Raw genomic sequence first — 15,070 nt, 5'->3', positions numbered from 1 at the left:
TCTATTATTGGTCCTGAAGAAAGCTGAGCTAAGATAGCATAATACAGCAGAAACATGTCGACCACTTACACCAGATCACTAGGGTTTTAATTTCAACCCTTCAGTGATCTCACTATTTTATTGTGAACAACTGGCCCTTTAAATAAAGTTGTTGGGGTCCAGTTGGGATCTTTTACTGTCACCACTTATTTACTGATTTTTCACACCTCACAGTTGACATACCAGCTCCGCTGCAATCGCAGGCGTTGAAGCACACAGAGGGACACTTGGTCCCTTCTGTGAGCAGCCCCATGATGAAGCATGTCACCACTAGGGTGAGTGAGGGTTCTTTTAGAAAATAGATTTTTCTTTTCTCCACGTCCTGTTAGTTTTTTGACCACTCACTTGTTAGATTCAGTCACGGTGTTTTTCATTACTTAGACATATTGTCTCCATAGGAATTCACATAAATAGGCTCTCTTTTGTTGATAAGAATTGTGATTAGGGGGTATGAGAGTTGCCCTGTTTACCCTTTCTCTCTAGTTGTATTTACATAATAGGCAGCGCGCAGCTGCGAGAGTAACAACGTTTTTTACGCCGGTACAGCTCATACAGAAAGATATGGAGGATCTGGGTCTTTCGTATAGTAGGCAAGAGGTTGATGCTCTTTTAGGAGATGCAAATTTTTTTGCTGACCCCTCTATATCCCAAACGATCTCCCAAACCACCGAGTGGGATAAGTTGGGAGAACTGAAAAGAAGCCGTATTAGAGCAATTTTGCATGGGACTATGCTCAAGCAATATCTCTTAAAAAATACGGCCCCCAAGGGACTACTAGTGACTAACGCGCCAAGAATCTTCCTTGAGGACGCGTTATTTAGGAAAGAATGGGCCCAAACAGCGTGGCACTGTACACGGGACTGGGCCATCCTCATAATAAAAACTGCTCTGAGATTGTCAGAAGCTATTCAACTGGAGATACAAACGACAGAAGACCATTTTAAGGCTACCCTTACGGGCTATAAAAAAAGATTAGATGATCTAAATAAAGAACTGAATGATTACAAAGAGAACTTGGCACAGTCCAAAGGGCAAAAGTTCCAGAAGGATGTAAAAAAGTGGGCATCTGAGAAGGTTTATCCTTACTCAACAACTGATTTTGTCCCACCTACTAAACCAGGGTATCATTCTGACACTTCTGATGACTCACAGTCTAGTGGTTCCAGCACAGGCAGTACTGGCAGAAATAACAAAGGTAGAGGCAAGGGACGAGGGGCGTTTAATCCTAACTGGCAACCATACCAACAGAATGGGCCATGTTTTCAAAACCCATACCCCACTCCAGCTCCCTTTCCCCCAATGATGGGCTGGAATCAACCATTTGGCCATATGCAACCACCTTTCTATCAGCCCCCAATGTTTCAATCTCCTTTTTTAGGGAGGGGTCGGGGCAACAGGGGAAAGCGAAAAGGGCCCAATCAGGTCCACTGGAAACAGAGTGAAGCGGTCAGCGACCAAACGAGGAGCAAGACCTCAGAACAGAGACCGGGCCCAAGCAACCAGAGAGTCTAATCACTAATCTGACCAACGTTATCCTAACACAAGATGAAGAAAGGATCTTGGAAAAGGGGTTAGGGTTTGTCCCGTCCCCTGGTTTTGATATATTCAGATTACGTTGTGAACTCTCCGATTTTTTTCGTAAACTGAGACTAAAGAGCTATTTTGAAAAACATGTGTCTGATTCTACGCAGAGAACAAAGGGTGATACAGACTTTAGATCAAAGTCTACTTGTACCCCACCTCCACACAGTGTTCCCCCGGAAATACTGGCTTTTGAACAGGCGGTGGTTAAAGAAATTGAATCCATACAGACCCCCAGTCCGTATAAGAATTTGACAGCAGGTGAATTTAAGGCAATACAATCATTACAAAGAAATTCAGATGTAGTGATAAAGAGTGCGGATAAAGGGGGAGGCGTAGTTATCCAACATAAGAAAGCCTACGATCAGGAATGTAGGCGGTTATTAAGCAATGTAACCAACTATGTTCCGCTGAGAGAGGATCCTTCTGAGAATCTCAGAATTGAAATAACTGAAATGGTAATATCGGCAGAACATGAAGGCTGGAAGGGAAAATTCCTTATTTTTATACTCTTCCGAAAACACACAAGGGTCTCCTACCACCACCAGGGAGACCTATTGTCTCGGGTCTGGGTTCCTTGCTTGAACCCCTATCTAAATATTGCGATTTCTTTTTAAGACCTATAGTTGAGGCTACTAGCACCTACATCAGAGACACAAAAAGTTTGCTTGCTCTACTAGAGACAATAAGTCTATCGGAAGGTGATTATTTTCTGGCGACATTAGACATTGAGAGCCTCTACACTTGTATTCCACAAGATGCAACTATTGAGGTAATTGCCAACACACTAGAAACCACCACATGGGATTATAAAACATCTAAATCCTTTGTGACTAATTGTGCAGCTTTAGCCCTTAAAAGAAACTTTTTCCAGTATGAAGACCAGCTATATTTACAAGCTACTGGTACTTCTATGGGCAGCACTTTTGCCCCCAGTGTGGCTGGATTGTACGTCTTTAATTTCGAGAAACTGCACATTCTGCCATCTGACAATACTTTCTATAATCACATCTCTCTATGGCAAAGGTACATAGATGATGTGCTGCTAATATGGAAAGGGAGCGAAGAGACACTAAATTCCTTTTTCAATTGGATTAATGGTTGTGATTCCAATCTTAAATTCACCATTGAATACAACAAATCTACTGTTGTGTTTCTGGATGTGACCATAACATGAGTAGGAAGTAAACTAAAAACGAAAACCTACTATAAACCAACCAGTAAAAATAACCTCCTGCATTACACCAGCTTCCACCCCCAATCATTGAGGGAAAATCTACCGTTTGGGCAGTACCTCCGCATTCGGAGGAACTGTAGCGATATAGAAGAATATAAAGAGCAGTCTAAGGATTTAACAGTCAAGATGCACAATCGGGGTTACCCACAACATCTAGTAACTAGGAGCTACAAAAGAGCAGGAAACCAAAATAGAGACTCCTTGTTAGAAGAGAACCCACGCATGGAGAACAACGAGCCACCACTGACATGCGTCACTACATATAACACAGCATCTAACGTAGTCAGTCGCTGTATTAACAAGCATTGGAGAATTTTAACATCCAATAATTGCAACTGGGAAAGACCTCTTTTTTCGTATAAAAAGGCAAAAAGTCTCAAAGATTCCCTTGTCCATACCCGACCTCGCAAGACACAAGAGTCAACTAGAAGTGTCTTAAATGCCTGGGGTTTACCCCCTGTAACTGGGCACTATCCTTGTGGTGGTTGCAGTGTTTGTCCTTTCACCACCAGCTCAAAGTCTTTAACATTGGAACCCAATAAAATATGGGAACAGAGAAGCCACACTAATTGTAACACTGCCAATGTTGTTTACTTGATTACCTGCCCCTGCGGTTTAAACTACGTAGGAATGACTAGAAGGATGGTGAAACTCCGAATTTGTGAACACAGGAGTAGTATAAGATGTGGCAAGAGTAACACGAAAATGACGTCACATTTTTTGGATCAAAAACACTCCCCGGATGACATTAACTGGACAGTGATAGAACATCTACAACATAGTAATGAGCATAGACTATTTGAACAGGAACAAAGATGGGTTTACCGCCTATCTTCCCACCGAACGGGACTTAATGATGATATCCCCTGGGGTAATATACAAAGATGAAATCCTCTAGTAGTATTTTTTGCTCATTTACTTACTGAATCTGTGCACCATCAGTACTCCCAAGTGTGACAGCATGTCCAGTTGGTTTGGTAAAGACTCTGGTTTTAATAGTAATTCCAATCTATTTTTAAACCACATAGTGTTGGGCATTCCCCTCGCTGTCTTAGTACATTGAAAAGAACTATACGTATTTGTCACAATATGATCGTGATTATCTCAACCGCGAGGTCAGCGGTACAGTTGTCAGGTATACACTGCAGGAAGTGGATAACAAACACGGAAGTAACTAGTACAATCGGGACAATCCTGTGCCCTGAACGTACGATTAATACTATTCACAGATCGGCTGATCTGGAATGAGAGATTCTGTGATTCCCTTTTTATGGTGTTGGTTATTTCCTTCGCTATATCAGGACATCGAAAAAGAATTAGCATATTTATTACAATACGGTTGCGATCATCTCAACTGCGAGGTTAGCGGTCCAGTTGTCAGATTTACACTGCAGGAAGTGGTTAGAGAACATGGAAGCAACTAGCACAATCAGAATAACTTTGTGCCTTGTATTTACGATGAACACTATCCACAGATCGGCTGATCTGGGAATTAGAGATTCTGTAACTTCCTTTTGTACTGTATTATTTGTATTTCTAAATAAGGAAGAAGGTTGCTAGAAGACACGTACGGAGGCAAAAATTCTTTTCCGGTCATGTGACCCGGGATAGACATCCGCTCGAACCAGGTGATTTAAAAATAGACGCGGCGCCATGGAAAGTAGCATTCGGACGCCAGCGGGAGAATAATTAGGTTTCAAGCGGCGAGTCGTACCCGTTGAAGTAAGTGTTTGTCTCGCTGCATTGCAGAGAAATGCATTCTGACTATGTCCTAAAGAGCATTGGCGAATTACGAACTAATCCGCTCCTTGTTGGCTTCTTTGCACAGATAGAAGCGGGACGTGAAGAGAATGCCAGACTGAGCGTCCATGCGGCACGCTTACTCTTCCAACAGAGTGAGTATTTTGAGACCGACTATGTGATCTTCTGTAACTTTTAAGTTTCCGTGGTTCAGATAGTTCCTAAGAGGGGGCTGTCAGGACTCGGAGATGGTGTGAGCTTCAATCCCGGTTTTTAAAACTTTAAATATGAAAATTCTAAATATGAAAGTAACCACATGGTTGCACAGCTTAAAGAAATATTTTTCACTTTATTAGAAACGACCTGAATATGAGTCATATATCTATAGTTTAGTAACTATTTGATAATACAGGTCAAAGTAACTGATCTAGACGTGTGATTTAATTAACATAGATACAGCTGAGATTGTTTGTGTGTTTTTTATTGTAGATGGTATCCAGGCAAATAGCAGGATCATCGAGTGCGGGTAAAACCATGAGTTAATCGATGAAAGTCAAAATTTGTATTTTTTCTCTCTACTGTCCTAACGGTGTGGGCACTCCTTAGCGCGGGTGGACCCCCGGAGGACGCATTTTTCTATTATTGGTCCTGAAGAAAGCTGAGCTAAGATAGCATAATACAGCAGAAACATGTCGACCACTTACACCAGATCACTAGGGTTTTCATTTCAACCCTTCAGTGATCTCACTATTTTATTGTGAACAACTGGCCCTTTAAATAAAGTTGTTGGGGTCCAGTTGGGATCTTTTACTGTCACCACTTATTCACTGATTTTTCACACCTCACAGTTGACATACCAGCTCCGCTGCAATCGCAGGCGTTGAAGCGCACAGAGGGACACTTGGTCCCTTCTGTGACGAGCCCCATGATGAAGCATGTCACCACTAGGGTGAGTGAGGGTTCTTTTAGAAAATAGATTTTTCTTTTCTCCACGTCCTGTTAGTTTTTTGACCACTAGGAATTCACATAAATAGGCTCTCTTTTGTTGTTTAGAAAAGATGAGAGCATCCCAACAATTTATATCTTCTATTCTTTTTTTTAAATTTAATTTTGTATCCTCATTTAACCAAAATATGCTCCGAAGCTAAGAAGAGGTTATTCTGACCCTTCCAAGCTTCTGAAAGGAATTTTTTTTACCGGCCTGGTCACACTCCCAAAGGAGCAAGGGATGCTGCACATCTCCAGAGCCGCACCTTCTAATACTTGAAATGGTCTCCAAACCTTAGTCTTGAAATCTTAATAGACCACTATAATCTCTCTGTACAGAAAGAGAAGAACAGTCCCGTCCTGGGACTTTGTCTAGGGCATATTTTTAATCATTGGACCCAAAAATCATCATTATGAAAAATGAAAAGAGAAAAGCTTATTTCATAAAAATCACTATATATGGCTTACACCCGTCTCCGCCCATGTATCCCAAATTTCCCAGTATTTAGATTTTTTATTGGATTTACCAGATTGATCTAATGAGGATATCCTCTGAATGGAATGAATCCATTCTTCTTCTGTGGGTGTACATGGCAGAATACATTTATTACAGAGCTCCCCACGGGCTAATAATATCAGAGTAAAAAGAAGGCTTTGTGGCTTTTGTTTAATGCCCGTCCATCCATCTCCTTTGGAGGTAGCCCAAACATTACCGACAAAGTTGTTAAATTTATATCCAACCCCATAATATTTGATATGGTCTTACCCAAATTCTTCCAATATGTATGTATTAACGGGCAGCTCCAAAACATGTAAACCTCATTTGCTCTGTCTTCTCCGCATTTGGGGCACTTCTTAATTTTTCAGTTTCCCATTTTCGATATTCTCTGAGGGGCCCAATAAGCCTTGTGAACTGTAAAAAGATTCTTCTTCTTTAAAGAAGCAGCATTTACACATGACCGTAGTGTAGACATGGATACTTGCCCAATGGTTTCAAGCTCTTCATCTGGCAGGTCCTTCCTCCATATCTCCCTGCATGAGGCCTGCTCCTCTTCCCCATTTTGGACGAATAGCCAGTAGAACTCTGCCATTTCTTTTGTTTCTGCTTGCCGAGAAACTATCCTTAGTGTCACATTAGAATTCCCATTTAGCTCATTTCCAGATGATTTCATCCAACTAAACAGTTGGTAGTATTTAAACTTTGAGATCCGAGTTCTGCAAATCGTCAGTAAGTGGGGCCAAGCGATCAATTTCACCTCTTATAGAAGTTGCCCCCAGGTAGTGGTCCTGCAATTTCTCAAAGGAGCTGCAAGGCGTCTTGTAAACACAAAGGCGTCCCAGGAGAATCCCATATTGGCATAATTTCATTATAGTATGGGATTTTTAAAAGGCGTCTCACCGTGGACCAGAGCTTTATTGCGGAGAGCAAGATCTTTCATTTTACCTTTTGAAAAAATTTTGGGTGACCACATTTTAAGAGGAAAAACCCAGTTTGTTGGGTAAAATTGGAAGTTAAAGCTTTATAGAGGGGCGAGAACATAGCGCTTTCCATCAGTAGTTGTCGATTTTTTTTTACTGGAATGCACACAGATATAAATACAAATAAGGGGTTGCAATTCTTCCATATTTTTTTCTATTCCTGAGTTTTTTTAGAGCTATTCTTGGGCTCTTGTTTACCCATATAAAACTCGAGAAGAAGCCCTGCACTTTCTTAAACCAAACTCTCGGGAACTCCAAAGGAATAGTGTTAAATAAAAACATATATTTAGGAAGGATAGACATTTTTATTAGGTTAGATTTACCTAAAAAAGAAAGTGGCAACGCACCCCATGTTTGTAATTGGGATCTTACTTCCTTTGCCACTTTCTCAAAGATAACCTGTGATCATTTGTTAATATTTTGGACTATCTGAATCCCCACCAACACCTAATTTCTTTTTATGTGTAGATACTCTCAAACTCTAAATTCCATTTAATTAATTCTGTCTTTTGATGGTTAAGGAGATATCCTGAGACCTGTCCAAAGTTTTCAATCTCTGACCAAATTCCTGTATATGATGTTTTTAGATCACCAGAGAAAATGACAAGATCATCGGCATATAATCCGTATTTTTTTCCCATCCGTTACACTTAAATGGGATGAAGTCCCGGCAAGCTCTTAATTGGCAGACCAACGGTTCGATGTAGATATTAAAGAGTAACGGGGAAAGGGTGCAGCCTTGTCTAGTCCCTCTTCCTATTTGTATGGGTCTAGTTAGTTTCCCGTTAACCAGAATTCTTGCTGAGGGATTGTTATAGATGGCTTTTATTGCTGCCAGACATGTTTCACCCAGATCAAAACGCTGCATGATTATAGACAGAAATGACCAATTGACCCGATCGAAAGCCTTGGCAGCATCAAATGTTATTACTGCCAAGGGGGTCTTGTACATCTGGGCCAAGTCAATAGCTCCAATAAGGTCTTGTACTAAATCACTGAGCTGTCTACCTTTCATAAATCCGTTTTGATCTGGATGTATAAGTGACCCCATCACTTTATCTAACCGTTTGGTGGTAATCTGTGTATAAATATTGTGATCAAAATTTAGGAGAGAGATAGGCCTATACGACTCCCAGAGGCTATATCTTCTATTCTTAAATGCATGCTATACATTTTATTAATAAAAACACAAATAACATATATAGTGCCATACCGCTAGTATAAGGAAGTCTGTACTTTTCCTTATCGACAAAGAGTGTTAATACAAGGCAAGGGATCTTGATGATGTCCCACACATTAAAACCTATACAGATACAGACAAATAAATACAGTGGTAGAGGGAATGCTTTGAACTATCTAGCTGAAAATGAAGGCTATAGTTTATTTCATAGTGCTATATTAATATTACTTACCGTTAGGCAAATGCCGAAAGGACGTACGTTGTATTTGTTGGAGCCACCGTTTAGTAGTTGTGAAAACAACAGCTATATCAACGGAAAAGGAAGAACGTTTATTCCCAATGCCAATTATGGGACTGAGATTTAATTTGGGGTATATCCTAAAAGAATATCTTACTTTTTTGTTTAAAATGACTTTTCACATTAATCATTCAAATGACTTTCACACAGGTCCTGATCACGCCAAGGGATGAGTTGTGACTGGAAACACTGGGGCCAAAATACAAAATCACACACTATTCAAGGAAATAAAATATAACATTATAAAGGACATCGGGTCATACCCAGAGTCTTTTTCAGTTTGTTTTTATAACATGTTTATAAAGCTATGTTCCAATATTACCTGAAAATGTTGCGATTTTGTCTTTAAGCCAAACATAACAGGCCTGTGAAAATAAAACTCAAGGGTGTGTCACCCTAACACTGCAGTATGACACAGTGTAGATACATCTGTTCTTTACACCGGGCGCTTATATTGTGTGCCTTTGGTACATCACACATCAAAAAGTGTCTTATTGTTTAATTTCTAATGTTACGCCAAACCCACAGAGAATCGGGAAAAAGTATAGAATACCAAACGCGTGGTGCTTGAGTCCTACGACTTCTAGTTATCCACTTTAATGGATTTCCACGCGTTACGGTGTCAAATGTGTCGCGTAATGTTTGAGTAATGTCTAAACGATCCACGCTCACCAAACTGATCAGAACATAAAGGAGCCTATTGTTTGGGTCCCACTGTATGGTGATCAGAGAGTTACTTCGAATTATTTAACATTAAGACATGAACCCTATATTGCTATTAGGTAAATACCTGGACTGTGTTTTAAATTATGAAAAGAGGAAAGGGCTGACTAAACTCTCTTTTCCTCAGCGCAGAATCGCGATGGCATCATGCTCACCTGATAGTTGAAATACGGCCTCCCTGTGTCCTACGAAACAGCTTCCAGTTCACGATACACATAGGCATGTAAACCGCGGCTGCTTAAATAGGTTACGTACGGAGGTCAGAGGTCATCCTATCCACGTAATTCTTGATTTAGATTGTAAAATTAGATTTTTATTGTAAAATGCCAGGGGTTATTGATGTCAGACCCAGAAACACATATGTATTATGAGTTGCTATTTGTTGCGATGAAATATCTTGTTTGTTATGTAAATACTGTACTCCGGTTTGCTATCTGGGGTCAAACACAGTGTCATTAAATTGGTGGCCATTTTAGAAATGGAAATTGTTGTCGTCCTATACAAGTAGATCAGCTTTTGTAAGTTAAAAAATAGTGCTGAACTTTCTCGCAAGCCTCAAAAGGCAATGTGTGGTCAATCAGTGGTTTATATCACTAAAAAAGACAAGACCTGTTTTTGTAATGCATGAATACTTTTTTTCAAAGGCAGTGCATGGCCCTAAAAAGTATATGACTTGAGGAAAACGTCCCAAGATGTCTTTTCTTACTTACGGCACTCATCCTTTTTAAATAACACCAAAAATTGGATACTTTTAAAAGGATGGCAATGTATGCTGTATTTGCATTGGAAGATCGCTAAATTGATGTACATTGACGTAAGTTGCTCAGGGAGTTTTCTTGAAACTATAAAGAGACTGATACAAGATGGAGGGGCACATTTCAAGTATTCCACGCAACTCAGGGAAGTAAGCAAAGTTTCTGTGCTGCGTTGCATAATAGGGGTAGAGCAGAAATGCTTGTGCTGGAGCACTGTGTGCTGCCTAACACCAACGCAGGTTCCCTTGTACAATAACGGTAAGATATTTTCACCTCATGCCCATTTGTATGAGCTACTTCAATGCTGTCTTACTTATCATAGAATAAATTGAAATGACAATTTTTCCTCAATATTGGTACTGGTACCGCCTGTATGGGATAAGCTTCACTGGGTTTGGTGTGAAAAGGATCGGCACTGGTTCTTAGTGATTATGCCCCAGCACTCAAATATTTGACTAAATGTAAATGTAAATCTGTCTTTGTAAAGCACATACTACTCACACATCCGGGGTCTCAAGGCGCTGGGGGCCGTTGTGGAAATTAAGTGAGCTATTGGCCAGAGTCACATGGTGCCGCTGGGGATCAAACTGTGAACACTGTGCTCCAAAATCAGCTGCCTTGGCCGCTGCGCAACACCTCTCCACTGGGATAGGTACGATGTTTTAACTGCACTTTTCTAACATGGCTGTGTGTGTTCCACACTGGTGGACCATGATTGGGCTCACTCGAAGCAGATGGTGGTAGGCTATGACTCCCTCTTTACCTGACAATTGCTTCGGAACGCAGAGTATTTTCACTCTAAGAAAACATAATGCTGTACTGTCTTATCAACTCTCACAGTTTCTTAAGCTAGACATGATGCATTCAGTAGGCCCAGGTGATATTTCACTAGTTTTTGCGCTCTTGCATAACTAGTGTATGAGCGTATAGTGAGTTGGGTTAGACCTCTCATCAATGGTATGAGTAGCGTATTCATACTTCGCACATAAGAGGATGATTTTTACTGTGTATTGTTATGACAAGCTACACACTTCATGGCTTGAGGTCCCATTGTTTCTCCCTTTCTGATTGAGTTACCTTGTATGCACATTGTTGGAGCATGGTCTTTTCTTGTGCTCATCAACCACAAACATATATATGGGAACTAGATTGTGAGGAACTCAGATGATGATTTTGATGATTTTCATTGCCCTTGATTATACATAGGATCAATATTTGATAGTTGCTCCTGTTACAGAAGTGAACTCTCTATTAGGTGGTGAATTACTCCTTGATTGGTCAATGGAAATGTACAGTATGTAATGGCACAGGACTTATGAATATTATTTATATTTCTACTTTGCTTATGTATAGGCCTGATAGTAACATGACTATGTTCTCTAGAGAACATAGCAGTCACAAAGGGGCAAAACATAAAGGAACCCTCCCTCTTGGTTGTTACATGAAATATAATTCAAGGGTTTCCACACTAAGATATGCAAACCCAGTTATGAATTTTATCAGAAACGTATTAAACACTTTGAAATGTCCATTTATTAAAATATATGTTCTTTGTAAATAAATTCACCATTGGTGCACTGTGTCGTCTGCACTATAATCACTTGTTTTGTTGATTGTTACACTTGAGTCACAACATTACAAGATGCAAACTATATCAGCCCTTTGTTTTCTCTTCTTTTTAATTAATGTTGGTCGGATAAATAAGTCTGAGTAACTCTGGGTTCCTTCTGAGACATATACAAATGTACCACTTTTAAGTGGGTCTCATGTGGCAATTGTTAGCTAGCTTGGGAGTCAAATAAATCCTGGTTCTCCCCATGCCATTGCCTTCTTACTACTCATACTTCAAGGTGATGCCTGCAGGTGGTCACAACATCCAATTTGTGCCTTCCAAGGCACATCAGCAATCAACAGGAAGTTGAAAAACAGGAAGGGGAAATACAGGAGCTGTAAAAATCTATGTGTTTCTTAAAGATGTACATAATTTCTATTACAGCGATTCAGTATCAGGTTGAGTGATGTGTGTTGGACCTGGCCCTTTTGGCAGGTTCACCCCGCAACTTTTTGCTTTTGCCTAGCCTGTTTCTGTAACCTGTGTTAGTGATTTTTCGGTCTCTGCGCACTTTTTCCCTGTGTCCCAGAGTAAAGTGCGTGCGTGTAGTATGGCTGGCCTGCCCTCCCATAGGAATGCATGGGGAATGTGTGTGTATGTGAAATTAAGGATGGCTGCAGAAAAGGGTAGCAGTTGGAGCAGTTGTAAGGTTTTAGTTTCTGTATTAACATATTAGAGCATTAAAGTGTCCATCAAGTGTGGAGAAAAAAAGCCTTCTTTTTAACCAGTCCCGCCAACCCCATCATGGCTGCTTGAATCTGATGCTCCTTGGTGAACCATCTTACCAGCCTCCGGATCGGCATTCCGCCGCTCTGTTACTCCTCCCGGAATAACCATTCAGCTACCGGATTGCAGGCTGATCATTTGAAGATCAATATCGCCTTTCTCCATTCCGGCTTTGCTGAGAAATGAGCCGTGACTTTCCGTCCCCATGAAGATGCAAAGATGGCGCCTGGTGCTCAGGGAGCTTTGAGAATGCTCCCAAGGCCGAAAAAGTGCTCCAGGATGCCTCTGACCTCTGTCTTTTTCCATCTAGAAACTTCCCTGACACTCGGCCAACATTCCAACTTGCCGCACTGCCACTGAGTTACTGGTGCGGTTGGAGGGGGAGGGGGAGAGGAGCACAAACCTGACCTGCTGCATCCCAAAAGACTGGACTTCCACCGTGGGCCGAACCCGGTCGTGACTGGAGGAGGAGGGGCACACAAGCCCTACCAGCAGCAACCCACAAGACCGGACTTTTATTGCGACCCTCACACGCAGCTGCTTTTGAGGTACGGTTGCGTCTGGAGGGGCACAAGAGTCTGACTGGCAGTGTACCATGAGACCGGTCCTTGACTGGGGTCTCAGTCCGCGCCCACCTCTGTGATACGATGTGCGGCGACTATGGGCGTGGCAGCTGCAGGTACGGAAGTCTGATCTTGCTAGACCATTGACATCTTCCTAGCAGCCCCCGGCAGCAACAAGGGGACCCGGGAGCACAACGCCTTGTATAGGGAGTGGTGGAGGGGCACATGGGAGGAAGCGCCTACGATGCAGTCACGAGTGCATTCCTGCACACACCACACATGATGCCTGCAGTAAGCGGGTTGAAGCAAACCCCTAAGTAAAGTGACATTTGCAGAGGCTAATAAGAAAAGTAGAGCACCATTGCCCCATTGCAGATCAAGCACCCACCTCTCTTAGAGAATGATTAAGTGGGCACTGGCGGTATGTAACACCATAGACATAACTCTTTACTTGACCTCAAGATGGCTGCCTCAGTGGTCCCTTCCGCCCTGTACTACTACTCGGGGACTAAATCTGGACTGCGAACAGAACTCGAATCAAAGCCCCATTCTGGCCTACCCATCTAGTCACTGAACCTGTGAGCGATCGTGGAGACCTTGCTTTTTGGCCGATGCCTGGTGGAGTTTCATGTAGCTATAGAGGAGATCCGCCGCGGACTTCCCCTCTGCCCTCACCTACTTAGCCAGACTTTGGGCAGACTTTCCCTGGTCTCTCTGTTGTTCTCTCCCTCCTACCCCTTGACCTTACCCTTCCCCTCTACTTTCCTTTTACCCCGTCCTCTTTTCTCTTTTAATGTTTTCCCACAGACACCTAGCGTTCTGGCCATTGCTTGGTGGAGCTTCCTGATAACTAAAGAGGAAATGGGCTTTGGACTTCCTCCCCTGCCGCCACCTACCCAGCTGGTCTTCGGGCAGATATTCCTTTGTCTCCCTGTTCCATCCTCCCCTACCACCCTACCCTTGCCCCTTACCCTTCTTCGCTTCCATGCTCTTGAACTGTTTTTCTAGCAACTGAATCTAATGTACTGTGTAATTTTGTGGAACCTTATGTAAAGCGCTCTGATAACTACGGGTCTAGCCAGCGCTATATAAAACTCATTAAATGAAATAAATAAATTAGATACATTTAATAAAATAAATAAATTACAATACAATAAGAATTCGCATTTTAGAATGTTGCTTTGGTTGTGGATGTCTGCTTGAGCTTTTAGTTGCATTGTGACATTCTTCACTTGATAGCCACTTTAAGTAGCTGTATGTGCTAATATTGCACCTGTTCTAATTTGATTCCATCCCCTATTATTGTAATTGCCAATATTAGATATGTTCTACTGGATAGGTGACACATATATATAAAAACACAACACCAGACTTTAAATCCTGACTTCATCTCATGACCCCATGTGTGTTCCTGGGCAAATCACAGTCTCCCTCGCTCCATTACCAATAACCTGCAACATTAGGAATCTCTACCAGTGATTAGGCTTGCAGAATGCATGTTTAAGAAAATATTGAATTGTGTCACATAGATGTTGCATTTAGTTGGAACTTAGAGGTATTTTAGACAATCATCTTTTGAAATAAATGGAAAGTGTCAAATTTTAACAAGTTGATAGATTAATATCAGTAGCTTGAATGAGCTAACACTGGATTTGAAAGAAAACAACATCTGTTGTCCCAAAGAAGGAATTTAATGAAAATTAAGCTCCCATAATGCACTGTGTCAAGTTATCTGAGTGTGTTCTGATGGTGTGGCCTGAACAGTAGTAGGCTCAGAACTTTATAAACACAAATTCATTAATAGATAAAGAAAGGGTAGGGTTCTTGATTGACATTGACAAAAATAAATAATGTTGCTGCTTACCTAAGAGTATTTTCAAGTTGTACAAACTTCAAGGTGATGCTTATCATACCATAAATTAACTTCTGATGAAAAATGCATCCGAAATCAAAGTCACCAGAATATTTAACATTTGTCAAGAGATGGTATCAGCTGAAGAAGTTGAACATTTTCTGTAGCATGTTGCAAAACATGTACATGCTCATTTGCTAATTTGGGTATATCAAAGCTCCATACTGGTACCTATGACCACTGAACCCTGAAAGACAATAAGTCCCAGAGGGTGAACTGTGGACGGGCCTCTTGTAAT

The sequence above is a fragment of the Lissotriton helveticus genome, chromosome 4_1, assembly GCF_964261635.1.
Source record: "Lissotriton helveticus chromosome 4_1, aLisHel1.1, whole genome shotgun sequence".
Lineage (NCBI taxonomy): Eukaryota > Metazoa > Chordata > Amphibia > Caudata > Salamandridae > Lissotriton > Lissotriton helveticus.
The sequence above is the reverse complement of the archived record's forward strand: the minus strand, read 5'-3'. Positions refer to the sequence as shown.